The sequence below is a fragment of the Haemaphysalis longicornis genome, unplaced genomic scaffold, assembly GCF_048455015.1.
Source record: "Haemaphysalis longicornis isolate Haplotype H1 unplaced genomic scaffold, Haemaphysalis longicornis Haplotype H1 scaffold_12, whole genome shotgun sequence".
Taxonomy (NCBI): Eukaryota; Metazoa; Arthropoda; class Arachnida; order Ixodida; family Ixodidae; genus Haemaphysalis; species Haemaphysalis longicornis.
The window spans coordinates 73,879,374-73,895,488 of record NW_027526225.1 but is presented as its reverse complement, the minus strand read 5'-3'; the positions used below and the strand labels follow the sequence as shown (position 1 = coordinate 73,895,488).

At 44.1% G+C, this 16,115-nt stretch overlaps 2 non-coding genes across 2 annotated transcripts; both read right to left on the bottom strand.

Moving 5' to 3' along the window:
• Positions 1-1,759: 1,759 nt before the first annotated feature.
• On the bottom strand, positions 1,760-1,833 carry Trnai-gau (transfer RNA isoleucine (anticodon GAU)). The gene has a single exon. It is a non-coding gene; the product is annotated as a tRNA-Ile (tRNA).
• A 202-nt stretch (positions 1,834-2,035) lies between these two features.
• On the bottom strand, positions 2,036-2,109 carry Trnai-gau (transfer RNA isoleucine (anticodon GAU)). The gene has a single exon. It is a non-coding gene; the product is annotated as a tRNA-Ile (tRNA).
• Between the last annotated feature and the right edge of the window lie 14,006 nt (positions 2,110-16,115).

The window sequence follows — 16,115 nt, the reverse complement described above, 5'->3', positions numbered from 1 at the left end:
TTTGGTCGTTCATTGCAGCGGCTTCGACTTTGATCCTTCATTTTTTTCGCACGAAGAAAGCTACGCGTTCAACCTTTGTCGACGTTAGACGGAGGGATGGATGACATTTCTGTACAGTTTTGCATGTTCATGCACCCCTCTTTAAATCGAAACTGCTTACAGCGTTTCGGAAGTGCGTCTGGGCTGGAGGACTCGGCTGACGCACCTCTAAATGGGGCACCTAGTCGCGGGTTTTTTTGTTTCATTACAAGGAAAACACGATTTCCATCCAAGCGACCGGCAAAGAGTGCTTGCGTAGTGAAAAACAGTCTGACGTTATCACTTTGCCGCAAATTTTAGCGCCTGGGCCGTCTATTTGTGGGAACCTTTATTTTTTACAGGTAGCAAAATGGGGGAGACGGAGAGGTGCAGGGTTTGTAGCTTGAGCAGTTGGGTGGTTGTTTGGGTCTCCGCCCACTACAAACGCGGGATTTCTACTTCATCTCTCAGGCTCCCACGCTGTCACTTATGGAAACAGAAGGCACAAGGCTCACGGTTACAGAAAGAAAGTGTAAACTGCCGATACGTTTCCATGGCCACACGGTAATTGAAATCGAACCTAAGTGATTTTCTCGTGAAAGCACACGTATCGACGTTCCCCACTACTAAGGTTGGTGTAGAAACCGTAGTCATTGAAGACAGTGAAAAAAAAAACAACTAAAACTAATAGTCTTATTCGCACTCAAATGGAGTAGGTTTAGACGTGGAGCGCTGCAAAAAGCGCTTATATCAATGAGGCCCACATGCAATTTCAGAAACGTCCGATGTGTTTGCATATCGGCAATTCTTCTACCTAAATGTTTCCCACAAAAAAAATGAATGAAACAATAAAAAAATAGAGGACTGGAATGATTATATAAAAAACACATTTGATTGATTGATTGTACGGTTTACCGCGCCAACACAGCGCAATCGATGAGGTGCGCCGTAGTGGAGGGCTGCGGATTGATTTTTACCTCGTGGGGATCTTTAACGTGCGCCGAAATCTCGTACACACGGGCGTTTTAACTTTTTGCCTCCATCAGAAAAGCGACCGCCGCTGACGGGAATCGGAACAGTGTCGTCGTGCGCAGCAGCATTGCAGCCGAGGCACTTTGTCATCGCGGCGGGTAAATAAACAACATTGGCGAGATTCGTCTCATTTATCACACCAACGCATTCAGATATTATTGCACACCTTGGTAAAGCAAACATAAATTGACAAAAATACCGCAGAAAGCACCAATGGTCTCATGCGTTGAATACGCAAAATTCCAGGTTATGTTAAACCATTTACTCTGAATAGTAAATGCAAATATTCTTGGTTGAAAAAAATTCAAAAAACAAAAACCTAATACGTAATAAATCACCAACATATATCTATGCAAACTCCCTAGGCTTATTCAGAAAAATAATTGTTCCTAGAAAAAGAAACAACGCAGGAAGATAAATGTTTTGAGCCCACATATTAAACGCCGTATTTCTGCATAAAAGTCTTTTGTAGGTAAAATTAAGACATTTACATTCGATTTGTGGAACTGTTGATAAATGGTAAACAACATAAAAAAACGCTAAATGAAATGAAAAGCATTTTTATATAGACCAATATAGCCCAACGCTATCTATAAGCGACGAAAAATAGCCTATGAAGGAAAGTTTGACATCCACCTAAATGCAGCCATATGGCTACAAAGGAAAGCTATGCAGCTTTCTCAGAAACTCCGCAGTTGAAGAAAAATTCGTCCTGGTCCAGGATTCGAACCCGGGACCACTGCTTAATCGGAGCAGTCGCTCTACCAACTGAGCTAACCAGGAGGCTAGTCGTTAGTATCGCGAAAGCGAATTGATCAACAACTCGAAGTGAAGGACAGGTGTTAATCGACCAGATTTAGGGGAAATCCCCAAGGTGGAGTAAGTTTCTGTGAAGGAAAGTTTGACATCCACCTAAATGCAGCCATATGGCTACAAAGGAAAGCTATGCAGCTTTCTCAGAAACTCCGCAGTTGAAGAAAAATTCGTCCTGGTCCAGGATTCGAACCCGGGACCACTGCTTAATCGGAGCAGTCGCTCTACCAACTGAGCTAACCAGGAGGCTAGTCGTTAGTATCGCGAAAGCGAATTGATCAACAACTCGAAGTGAAGGACAGGTGTTAATCGACCAGATTTAGGGGAAATCCCCAAGGTGGAGTAAGTTTCTGTGAAGGAAAGTTTGACATCCACCTAAATGCAGCCATATGGCTACAAAGGAAAGCTATGCAGCTTTCTCAGAAACTCCGCAGTTGAAGAAAAATTCGTCCTGGTCCAGGATTCGAACCCGGGACCACTGCTTAACCGGAGCAGTCGCTCTACCAACTGAGCTAACCAGGAGGCTAGTCATTAGTATCGCGAAAGCGAATTGATGAACAACTCGAAGTGAAGGGGACCTGTCCTTCACTGTCCTTCACTTCGAGTTGTTGATCAATTCGCTTTCGCGATACTAACGACTAGCCTCCTGGTTAGCTCAGTTGGTAGAGCGACTGCTCCGGTTAAGCAGTGGTCCCGGGTTCGAATCCTGGACCAGGACGAATTTTTCTTCAACTGCGGAGTTTCTGAGAAAGCTGCATAGCTTTCCTTTGTAGCCATATGGCTGCATTTAGGTGGATGTCAAACTTTCCTTCACAGAAACTTACTCCAACTTGGGGATTTCCCCTAAATCTGGTCGAAAAATAGCCTAATTTGGTAACAATATTCACCGCAAGTCGCCTTCACGGCGATGATTTTGAAAGACAAATCTTGGGTGAACAAATCAGCGAGCTTGATTAATAAAACGACCCACCATACCATTTCGCTAAAAAAAAGAACGTTTGTGTATATTGCTTGTTTCTCTGCAAATGCCGTCAAAATACGATAGTCATCTATTGACCCTGCTGTCTCAGCGTCGGCATGCCGGGGGTTCTCCGGGGCAATGTCCTCTTTTGAGTTTTTTTTTTGGGGGGGGGGGTTATTTTGGCATGTGTTTGCCCGCATGCTTGGCTCTTAATTGCCACTGCCATTGTTGCTGAAGGGTGGGATACGGCGTGATCTAGCGCCATTACTTCCAGAGCTATCTGCACAGCGCACACAATATATACACTAATGCCCGTCGGGTACAATTTCGTCGCTGCGTAAGGTGAGGTGGAAAGCAATTACGGACCGCGGAGCCCACCGCCGAAAATACTGGCGGTGACAGTGGTGGCGCCAACTGGCAGTAACTCTGGGAAACAGACCCACTTTCCCACCCAGGGTCATCGCCAGGATGCGACACCACATCTTCAGTGGTGCTTCTCGCGGTCCGGAATTCTATTGTGGCTAGTACTTTATTTTCTATCGCAAAGAAAAAGCACCCATCTATTTGTAATGACGGAACGCTGCAAATATCACTTATGTATTGGTGTTTCCTGATATATAGGAGATGTTTTGTGCTTGCTCAATATTATTGACAAGTAGGACCGTCGCCAGCAAATTTACATGCTTATTAAAGGCTTGTCTACAAAACTTTTGATTGAACAACTGCCTTAACGATTGCCGGGCAGCTGAATCGAGGTACAGAAAGACACAAAAATATCCGAGTTCAAGTACCCCAACAAAGCCTATCGTGTTTGAAGTAACACCTCCGAAAGCGTACATTTGCGCTATGGTCCTTGCGCCAACTCGCGACTCCATAAAATCCAGCAAATCACGGAGGGCGGGGCAGCATTATGTGTTAGACCAGCACCAAAAATTCTTCAACTTTAAACGCACCAGCCACTGCTTTTTCGACCCGGAAGCTCACATATTGAAACACTAACAACAGCAGTGGTGGTTGTCGTCGCATTTAATTCCCTGTAAGAGGACAACCCTACCATGCCTAAACACTTAAGTTTGGTGAATGCCACAGCAGGATTCGTTTGCTCTTACGGATGCCGGACACCGGATATTCCGCAAAACTGCACATGTGTTGCCGTTGCAATCATACGCCTGCCTTCAGCTTACATTTCGTTAGGTAAAAATTCCGAGCACGTGGCTTTACGCTGAAAAGAACACTGCACTTATAAATACAGTCATGACTACAGTCATGACTTTTTGCAATATATGTACTACTGAAAGGTATCTTTGGTGCTTTAATTGGAGAGCTTTGTTCAGTTCTTTCAGAACGGACATTATAGAACATTGATGCAATATGAAAAGGCGTGGTAGTGCGGGCTTCTTGGTGCATACTTGACAGAGAAGAACAGAGCTTGAACGCGACGAAAGATTCCCAAGACAAGACGGTGAAACAACAAGGTTTATTTCGTCGTGGCGGAATATATACCCTCGAAGAAAGAAAAACGCAGAAGTGAAGGAACAGACAGAGATAAAGGGATTGTAAAGAACTTATATTTACAAACACAGACACGCGCAAAGAAAGTTGTCATCGCTCAAGATATATGTGCTCCTTTTGTAGCAAGTTAATAGATGGCTTGCTGACGGATGAATCCTTTCGCGTGTGGATGACGTGCGCCTCCGAGATCTCTCTAACACATTGACCTGTTTACTTTCGAAGCACAGTTGCCTGGTTGAATTTTGGCGTGCACTGGCACTTGGCGCAATGTACGGCGAGATTGCCGCCTGTTCCTTTCTTGTAAGTGCCTGCATCTTCCCGCAGCCGGTCATTCAAAGAGTGTCCTGTTTGATCCGCGTAGGACCTCCCGTACAACAGCGGAATGTCGTAAACGACGCCTGAATTGCACACCATGAATGGCTTGTCTTTTTTTTGTCGCGGTAGTTCCTTGCCCGTTCACTATGCTGCAGAGCCTACCTAATTTGTTGGGAGCGCTAAACACCACCGTGACTCCGGCTCGAGCAGCAACTTTTTTCAAATTGTGAGAGACGCCGTAATGATGGAGGCGAAAAGCAAAAACGCCCGTGTGTACGAGATTTCGGCGCACGTTAAAGATCCCCAGGTGGTCGAAATTAATCCGGAGCCCTCCACTACGGCGCGCCTCATCGCCTGCGTTCCGTCGGCGCGTTAAACCCTACAATCAATCAATCAATCAATCAATCGAGAGACGCCGTAAGCGTACGGGATGACTGCTACCTTCTTTTGTTCTGTCCCTTCGTGCTCTTTCACGAGTTTGCGGCTGCGGATTTTCTTCAGCAACGATTCACACAATTTGAAAAGCATATGTGTGGGGAACCCTGCTCTGGTCAGCCTTTGACCTTGAGCGGAAAGCTGTCACCCATTTGATGCAGGCATGTCCGATGGAGAGCGTTCCTGAGAGCTGAGATAGCAATGACCCTCTTCACGATTTTCGAATGGATTGAAGTTAATGAAAAAACTCTTCTTCGATCGGGGGGAATACTTCCAGCATACGTGCTCTGGATGTAGCTTCAACACTAGTTGCAGAAACCTGAGGCGCTCGTCACCTGGCTATTCGGTCGTCAGCGTGAAATCCCCAAGACTTGATTCAAACATTGTGAGAATGCGTTCAACTTGCTGCTGACTGTCTGTAGATCTGGAGCACTCGAAGAGAATCAAAAAGACGTCCACTTAGCGAAATACTCCTAGAACGCTGGCTCTAGAAAGTTTAACTGCGAGTTCCCTGTCGTAGCGGGTGAGAAACAGGTCGCTCAGCACCGGAGCGAGGCAAGCGCCAATGCAGACTCCCTTGTTCTTAACGTAATGGTCTTCTTGGAAAACCATCACCGATGACTCCAGGTAGAACTGTAGAAGCTGTAGAAATTTGTATATGGATGTCTCCGTTGCGTTCTGGAACCGAACACTCCCATACCGGTCGATACCCCCTTCAACGACATTTATGAGAGCTGCGTGAGGCAAGAAAAAATAAAGGTCCTTGGCGTCTATTGAAAATGCGCTTACAGTTGATGGGTTCCGCTGCAGCAGAACATCTTGCACTTCCGTCAGGCTTCGAGCGAGGAAGGGGTCTTCGTTACGAATCAATGCTAGAGAAATTTGCAGGAACGTTCCTATATGTCTCTCCAAGTTCCACGCTCGGTCATGATCAGAGAAAATTGAATGCCTTCTTTGTGAGTCTTGGCATTGAAGAATGGTTGCAGGCATAACTTGTCCTCCTTCTTAACAGACGCCGCAAGTGTCGTCAGTCCCGCATCTTGACATAACACCACTGCTTCATTCCTTAATTTTCTGCGGTGTTTTCTCCGCAGAACGGAAGTGACCTTGCAGTGCTTGCATTGCTTTTTTATTGTAACCGGTTTAGCAAGCTACAATAAAGCCCACTCCTTGTCCGACACCAGAAACTTCTGGCATGACTTCCGGAGTGTTGTGGCGACCTGTGCTAACATTGTACCTGGTTTCTTGTTGGGAGACTGTCCACAGCTTCCAGAATACATCTTTCGGACTCTTCTGTGGGGGCTTCTCTTGCTACAGTCCTAACGGGACCACAAAACAGATCTGTCAAACTTCGGCGGAAGGATGAACTTCAGGCCAAGCTACAGCACTCGTTCAAAGTCCTGAGGTACGACGGGAAGAGGATCACCCACTAGCGTCACGGAATTCTCCAAAGGAGGGTGGGGCATCTTCCTGGGGAGGTGCACGAAGATGGTCTGCCAGGCGAAGTCTGATACCTGGTGAGCTAGGTTCCAGGATGAAGTGGTTATGGTGGCTTCCGAAGGGACATTCCCGAAGATAGGCTTGCAACAGTGCATCTTTTATCAAGATGATTTGCCTGTGTATTTCTGCGCAAAACAGGCGACAGAATCGCATTCCGTGTTCGTGTGGCACGGGAAAGGGGCCCCCTAAGCAGGCGACATCAGGTGGCACCAAACCTTGTTTGATGGAAAATGCCAGAAGGCGGGCTCTGCCACTTGCAGCGGCGAGCAGGTTAGTGCATGAAGAAGGTTGAGTGAGAGCAGGAACAAATAAAGGGCCCACTGAGTGAGACATAAACTCAAAAAGCGTGGTAGTGCGGCTTGTTGGTACATACTTGACAGAGAAGAACAGCGCTTAAACCGGACGAAAGCACCTTGTTTCAATCTTTCGTTCGTCCCGTTTAAGCGCTGTTGTTCTCTGTCTGATACAATATGTCACCAGCAGCTCGTGCAGTATTTGGAACTTGGTCACAAAGACACCCTTGAATACACCCCACTGTATTGAAGGTTTGCGACCCTATCCGCAAACCGCATGAAAATACAAGTTTCTTACGGCCTGCTTCCCAAGCTATCTCTCTCAGTGTCCGCACATGTCCCGCAGCGATGTGACCCTTCCATAACAGGGTTAAAATAAGTAATTTTTTCGTACAATACCATGATTGTGACTTAAAGACATTCGCTAGGCATTTGTGAACATAACAGTGCCCTCTACGTCGATCCTCATGCTTACACAATGCAGTTAAAAGACAAAGCCGCCTCGGAAATTTCCGAGTAAACAATGGTATTCTAGGGTAAATACAAGGGTATATATGTCTTATAAGTATGGTAGGAGGTGATATCCCCTTATTAAAACACGGGTGTGGTAATGTGCATTTATCAGTTTAAGCCGTCAACTCGGGGATGATTCGTTGGATATGAAACAACAATGACAATTTCCGTATAGCACGTCATTACACATGGCTTGCGCGTGACGCAGTGTAGCAGCCGCTGAACAATAGAATTTTCGAAATTAAAATTTCCTGTTCTCTCCCCACGCACATGACTGGTATGCATCGAAATTATTATGTTTCATGTTCAGAACAATCGGTATGCCTGGGACCACTGGGCTTGAAGGATATACTTCTCTAGAATTTTTTTTATCGTGAAGCGGCTTTGATGTCCACCAAGATCTCGTCGAGCAGCCCATAGCAGCCCCGTGGATACGCCTTTTTGCGTCTCACGTGGGTCACCAGATCCTAAAGGCATCGGTACAGATTGCAGAAACGTTTATACCGTGACAATTAAATACCTCAAACATACCATATTAAATTGTTTTGCATTTGGTGGAGTCAAAGCCCCTCTTATAAAATAGCGAATCTGCCGAACTTCTTCAATGTATTATCAGCATGTCACAAAATCTCAGCGTTGCGTTGTTCAGAAGCTGTCCATACATCTGGCACTTTCCCAAATCAACAATGTATGCCTGCTGCTATGTTTCAAAAATTCTTCATAGTGAGAGCAGTCAGCAGAACGTCGCCGTGAAAACCCGGATTTAATTTCAATTTTTATGGCATACATGTATGTGCAAGCGCTCTATTCTACATCAATCTGCATCGTTGTGGTCCTAGCCAACACGAAACCACCTAAAATATGCAGGTGAAGAAAGCGAGCTTCACTAATGCAGTACCAGTTTGAAGAATATTAGCTATCTACACTATAGAAATGTATCCTTCTTGCATCAACCTAGGGCGCCTCCGTCAAGCTTATTAAAGGGCATCTTCCGAAGAAAGTTCTGGTAGACACAGCACAAACTTCCCAATGTCATCCTGGTTTTGGTCTAATTAGTTTGTTGCATGGCACATTAAAAATAAGGCAAAATCCGCAACCATTTTGGTTGACATTTCAGAGTGCGAATGTGTTGTACACAAATGCTATTCGGAGTAATGTGGTGTGTTTAGGACCATCGAAGTGGACACGTCCGTTTATCTAATATTAGTGAATGGCCATTCGGATTCAGCACTATATATGAATAACCAAATGGTATAACTGTAGAGAATAACTTCACTGTTTCCCTCATTTTGGAGCAGGTCTGGGGAGATTAGCACAGTGAGAAAAGTTTTGAAAATGGCATATGTTCCAACTGCAAAGAACGCGTTTCTATGTGTTGGTTATCTCCCCAAATAAAACAGGAAAGCATGGAACATTGATATGAGGGGAATATTTACGAAAGAGGTGTAATGCGACATCAGGGTAGTAAAGCACTCAATCAAAACGAAACAGAGTGAACATCATTCTCTGCACTTTTTGAAAGAAAATATGAATCTGTAGAGGGTCTACGATCTGTACAAAAGCTGAATAGTGATACGTGTTTGGTTGTAATAAATTCCTGCCCATTTATTGATTATGAATTAAAATTTGTACTCTGTTCGCTCTGTGCGTCCTACGTTTGGTGGAGCTTCACGTGTTTTATAGGTGTGAGTACATTTTTTTCTTTTTTTAGGGCGCTGGCGGGTCATCTACGTCAAAGTGGATTGCGGTCACAGTGCCGTTATAGTGAGAGATTTTCCTGTTCAAGATTCCGAGATAGAGGCCCATCCACCACACAATAATCGTTATATGTAGGGCATCGGCTGACATTAGGACCTTGCGGTGTTTTAACAGTACCTTTTCTACTTGTGCTACCTAAATGTATTGCTGTAAGGACGATCAGGGTCTACAAAAAGATGTCCCTTTTTTTATTCGCCCGATTTCTTCTACTCTAATGTTTATTACACGTGCTCACGCAGTACAGAAACTAGTGTTTGTGTTGAGTGTCCCGGTGCTTGTAAAGGGGGTACACATTGTAAAAGGGGGCACAGGAGCATAGGAGCGGGCGGACTTTAAACCATCGTAGTAAAAAAACCCGAATGAGAAATTTCGTTTGTAACTGTAAAGAATGTTTCATGAAAATTTCTTGCGGCATTTTTCTGGGATTTTTTAGAACGCGCTCACACTGGCCAGAGATAGCCTTCAAGAGAAAATCAAATAAATTATATCAGTTTAAAATAAGAGCAAACAACCCCTTAACTACTGGATTAGTCGATAATAACCAACCCAACGACCGTAGCCCTTTTGCGGACTTGCTGCCAAACGCAAGATATCTGCTGGAATGCCTTTTTATTTAAAAAATTCCTCAAATCTCAAAGTTGCGACGCACAGAATGATAAATGTTCACCGATCCCTGGCCTTGGGAGAATCAATGCAGCGCAAAGTTTTCATGGTTAAATACCTGGGTTTAAATGAACATGCGTGTGGCATTTTAAATGTATTACGCTTGGCGAAGTTGCTGAATTTTTCGTACCCTGATGCATGACTTAGAGTGCCGAGAGTAACGAGCCGTAATACAAAATCTTCAACGTATCCGTCTTTCTGTTATAAACGCCACTATTTTCGAGCGCAGGAAATACGGTAGCCGAAGTGACATGCAAACTAAACTTTTTTATTACCTTTTTGGCCGAAAAGGGTGGAAAAATGTTGTCCCATGGCAAACACCCTTAAAAGGTGTTTTGGCAAAAAATGGTGTACGGATAAAAGAAGGGAGTTGAGCTCAACACCCTTAAAAAAGGAACTTGAGGATCATCAACGCAACAAAAAGGGTGTCGAGCATCCTCACACCCCTTTTTAAGGTGATGGCATGCGCAGGGGCAATGTGAATCGGTGGAGCACCCAGCATTCAACACACAGTCAATCCGCACAAGTTACAGTTGGAACACAAATTAATCCAGCAAGAAAACCAAAGGAATGCAAGCGGTACAGGAAGTGCATACTTACTTAGTAATACATATGCCTTTCTTGCTCTTATATCCAGCAGAAGAAAAACCCCCCCCCGCCCACCCCAATCGAGCCGGTGTGCTTGTTTCAAAAAAAAATATTTTAGAGATAATTTTGGATGTATCAATTTTACTATGAGATTATACCAACTAACACGCGGATTTGCAAAAACTTTTTAACCACGAGTGCAGTTTTTGTGTTCCATATCCTATAGAATTTCCTTAAATACCAAACGAATATTCCCCACCACCTCAACACCCTTCAAAAACGGTGTTCATTATTTGAGCACCCTTTTTCCCAGAAGGGTGTAAAGCTACAAATTGGGGTATTCGAAACTACGAATGGGGCGTAAAGGAAAAGGGCGTTAGAAAAAGGGTGTAGGAAAAGGCCGCCAACTAAGAAAAAAACGGAAGAGACGTCCAACTTTGGGGGCATTTTGCAGCTGTTTACACGAGTGGACTCAACATTTTCTACAAGCGGGGTGTTTTGTACCTCACGATGTTTAAAGCAATATAAATTGGCCTTATTTATTACCAGTGAAGCTGTTTAGGCTTGAGCTAGTTTCGGTGGTGTTAGCAAAAAAATGCACAGACCAAAAAAATTGGGCCCATCTCCCCGCGAGCGGGACTCGAGTAAATGCGTCGCATAGGGGGTAGGTGTATTGCGTTAGCGTTTAGTGTTTGAGGAGTTGGTGGTAGTGAATGCGTTGTATCAGCAGCTTCTTGACGTAGTCTGAATGAGTCCAGGATATAAGGCGCGTTCGTAGCCTCCCATTCTGTGTCGGCTTTGTGTCGCAGTGGGTAGAGCACCATGCACATTGCGTTCCGCCCGCAGGGTCGAGGGATCGAAACCAGGCGCCGGATAGTATTTTTTTATATAGTGTAGGTGGAGGGGTGCGGACTACGACTACGGACGTCAACGCGGGTGACATCGTGAGTTACTGAAATGCTCTGCATTTAAAAGTGCGGCACCTGTAAAGGGTGCACCACCGCAGATAGGGTATTGCAACAGTGAACTCGGCTTTCGAGCTTGTTAGAAAGTGAGCACACGGGGCGTATGCGTATCCGCACCTCTTACGATACCATTTAAAAGGTACTAGTATTTTTTGGAATCTGAAAGGCAAAAAATTGGCGCAGCTTGCAATATTGGTACAAGGCTGTAGAAACAGCATAGCAGGGGCTGACCTAGCTTGCTTCCCCCTTGGAACCCCTGTCAGTGTTGGGGGGGGGGGACCCACTGGAACAGCATAGTAAAATTCGGTTAAACTTGGCCTCACCCCTCAGCAGTCATTCTAGCTTAGCAAGAACCTTGCGAAGCTTAGGGAACATAACAAAACTAAGCAACACCGAAATGCACTAGGTTGACCCCCAGCTCTGCTGTTCTTTTTTTGCAACTAACACCTATTTCCCACCGTTTCAACAACCTACCGAAAGCCAAGCGTTTTGTAGTCGGTAAACACCCTTTACGCCACACCACTATAGTCCTTTTAATTTTGAAGGTTGAAATTGTTGATTCACGTGCCAAAGCTAAACTTGGGGAATGATGTGCACTGCACATGGAAACTAGCTATCATTGCATACGAGCAATTATATTGTTTTGCGTTTGGAAATTTCTTGCGAGTATAGGAGTATATGAGGGCATGTCGTATTCTTTACCGTGCTATTATGCATCCAAGCATGGCCTTATTCAATGAACAGCTGAACACTTTTTCCAAACCCTTTCAACACACTAAAAAAACCAAGTTTGTTGAAGTTGATCAACACCTTTTTTCGCACAAAAAGCGTGTAGAACTAGGAAAACGGTGTTGAGATTCAAGAAAAAAGTTGTGAAGGCCTCCCAACACCGTTTTTCCACTTATTCTACACCCTTTTGAGCTAAAAGGTGTAAACAACTTTAGGGTGTGTGCTTTACCACCAGTTACTTTGTCTAACGGAGACTTGGATGCTCTAATAAGAGACCAACGTTATCCAGTGAACCTCCGCAGGCACACCTGCGCGTGTCGCCTTCCGGGCCCGACGCTCGCGTAGACCGGCGCTATCTGGTATCAGATAAAACTTAGTTGTGCACCCTTCCAAAACGCTAGTAACAGCAGCCCCCTAGAAATCCAGAGAAAATCTACTTAAATCTTTGTTTCACAAGCGGTTATTGCAAGACTATGCATTTTTTGGAACGTAAAAAAACGGCTCAGTGCAGTCAGCACGAATACATTGGTTGCACCATTCGGAAAGAAGTCCATCGCGATGCGCTGAAGGAACAGCTCCAGTGTCAGACAACCACGATTGCATAAAAGTAGTCTAGAGTGGAGTCCAAAAGCACACAAATAAACAGAACTCGATAAAAATTCACCGACATAGCACGTCACAGGAACACGCGAAAAAAAGGCAAGGCGGCAAGAGCAACGCGTCAGAACAGCAAACGACACAACAGTGAGCTTTTATAGAACGCCTAAATAAGCAAATATTTGTATTTTTAACATATGTAAAGCATTAGCGTAACTGCAGGATACCCTGTCCGTTTCACTTCCCGCTGTATCATTTCCTGTAGACACAAAATAGTTCGGATTTCGTAACCCTGCGAGAACTCAGTTCATGCGTGATAAAATTGGGGCGCATATTTTACAAGCTCGGACGCAAACGTGACACCCTATTTTTTATATTTTACATTATATTTGTGCTTTTTCTCACCCTAAGCGTTTGTCAAACGCACTTCGTGTTGGGTGCACGCTGATCAATGAGGGCGTACCCCGAGATGAGGCCTCACGCTGACTCTCGTCATTCTCTCAAATCGGGAATTCGGACACCTTCCTCAGAACTCAAAAGTCGCCATATTATTTCTAGTTCAGTGATTTCGTGTAATCAGATGTCCATTTTTCCGTTGAAGGTTTGTTTTGTAATGTGATACGTACATTTGTATGGATAATTTATTGTTATTCCTAAAGTGTGCCGTCCCACTATTGGTTGCGCAGTTCAGGGGCTTCGTTACAACAGCCGGAGGAGTGGAAAATTGGGTTCCGTTTTTATGACATTTACGTATTGTGCAATAGCTTCTTTCCTGCCTATCGATTGCAAGTTCGCGTGTGGATGCTGCATTTTACAGAAAACGAATACGCTGTAATGCCAAAAGGCGTCGTAATCGACCATGAAGTTAAATTATTCTACAAAAGACGGTGCCCAAAAATTTAAATCTCATCCCACCCGACTTTCCCTAAACGTTTTTTTTTCTGAATTGTGAGTGGCGTTGCAATTGTGACCTCATTCATATGAAGTATGGATTTAACGTACGATGTGGCATCAAATATCAATTTCGCTGTGGCGCACGCAAGCACGCGTGAAACAGTACACACGCACAGGCACAGTGACATGCACGCAAGCACACGCACGCCTGCACAAACACACACGCGCACCCACACACACACATACATACATACATACATACATACATACATACATACATACATACATACATACATACATACATACATACATACATACATACATACACACATACATACACACATACATACATACATACATACATACATACATACATACATACATACATACATACATACATACATACATACATACATACATACATACATATACGCGTATGCATACCATTATATCTGCGTCAACTCACGTCAAAAAAGCCTTTACAGACGTGTCCATTTAGGGACGTGTCGGATGAGTTAACGTCTTTAAGCTTGTATTTGTGCGATGAGGGATTCATAGTGCCAAAAATATTACGCCACAACACCTGCCCAAGAAAATACTTTTTATATACTGAAGCCTCTACGGTGAACACTCATACCTTGTATTTTTACGGATACCAATCCTTGTGGTGAGTCCAATTTTTTGTGTAAATACCACGTTCTCGAATGGATAAACAATGCGATGAATGGCATACCTATTGAACTTAACTGAAACACGGTGAAGGTATTTCACATCTTTTTTCTAGACATCTGAGTAAGGTTATGTTTAAAGAGCATGCTCTGGGTTGATTAATGGCCCAGACTTTAGAAAACAGATTTTTTTCTAAATTATCACACATATAGTGTCAATACTCAATTTAGCGATAAACATACCACCCACACCCCAACATGCCACATGTCCTCGTCCACCCACTGCTAAATAAAAGCAGAGTATCGGTTAAGCCTGTATTTGTAGGTTCGTTTTCCTGCCTATTTTTTATTAGTTTTGTGGCAAGTGAAAATGCACATGTAACATTATATTCTGTTGAGTACCATCGCAAAACCACTTTCGAGGGCCACGCGGGTGTCCCCACTTCCTGTGTATAGTATCAGAGTAAAAGGAACTAATTGTCATAAGAAGACAGAAAATGCATAGACTTGTCATGCCTTGCTTAATACGCCGGTTATGACCTGGAGACAAAAATAAGCTTCCTTCTACAGTGATCCTTGGTTTCTGCATTCACTTGAGTAACGGTGCAAAATGGGATTCCAAGCTTGTTTGCATAACGTAGCTACTTCTGTGTGAAGCAGTCCTCCCGAGAACGATTTTGATTCTTTCGACTATAATAAGCAGAGAAATACTCTGATTTCCACATCATCATTTTACGTAGCTGTATCAAAAAGACGCGCTATTAGACCCGCCTATCACCGGCAAAATAGGTATCATTTGTCTAATGTGTTATTAAACCACTCTACATAACGCCTTTTGTCTGAATACACATAACCTGAAGGGCTGTAAAACCTGGTGATATCCGCGTAACCCACCACAACATCTGATTCATTTTAGTAATGCGTTCGTGACTTAGTCAAAAAGGCATAATCATAGTTTTCAGAAATTGTAATTAATGACCTAAGCAGATTGGTCAAAGTCAATAAGAAAGGCTTGTTGTGTGGCCCTGTTATAAAAGCGATGAAAGAGGGAAAATTAAAAAGAGCCATTTATCCACCTCTTCAGTGATTCGCCCATTCGCACCAACAGAGACTTCGTCATTCCATGTAACACAGTCAAGCCTAAACTAGGCGTCTTGCAGTGCTCTTAGAGATTGGCAACGTCAACACTACTCCGCAATCTTTGTTTTCGTTCGCGTATGCATGTTATTGTGCGTTTCCTACGGTTGAACCTGGGAAATAAAACCGAACGAACAAACCCTGTTCTATTCCATTTTCGAAGGACGACAAAGGAGAAACAAATCCTAGATAAAGAGTTAAGTTTGATGCTTCGAATAATAATTCAGCACTGCCAGAGTCTTGCCTGTCATTGCTGTTTTTTTTTATTCTTTAGCTTGGTTTTATCTTTTTGATTTCATGCTGGCCTAGCTTTCGTAGATTGGACCCCTTCTAATTTTGATGTTTTTCACGGCCAGTACGCTTAGAAGGGACGGAACTGTCCGTCACCGCGATACTGGTCTGGAGAGATTGCCTTTTTAGATCGATGTTTCCCCTGTATCTTTTGTGAAGCCGCTGGAGTGTGACCATTTTCAGTCTAACGAAGGCAATTTCTGCCAGAATGAATGCGGACCACTGGGGCGATATGGTCGGTCGGGGTAAGGAAGGCGCTAGATCCCATCAGGGGTACATTTTCGAGAAAACAAGTTGGGAACGCAACGCAGTGACTGGCGAGTATATATTTGCGAAACCAGGCTGCCACATGTACCTTTGTCGTGCGCCTGAAGTGTTGCCCTTAACGTGGGGAACGACTGTTTTTAGGGGCTTGTGTTCCTGCAGTTTTCGT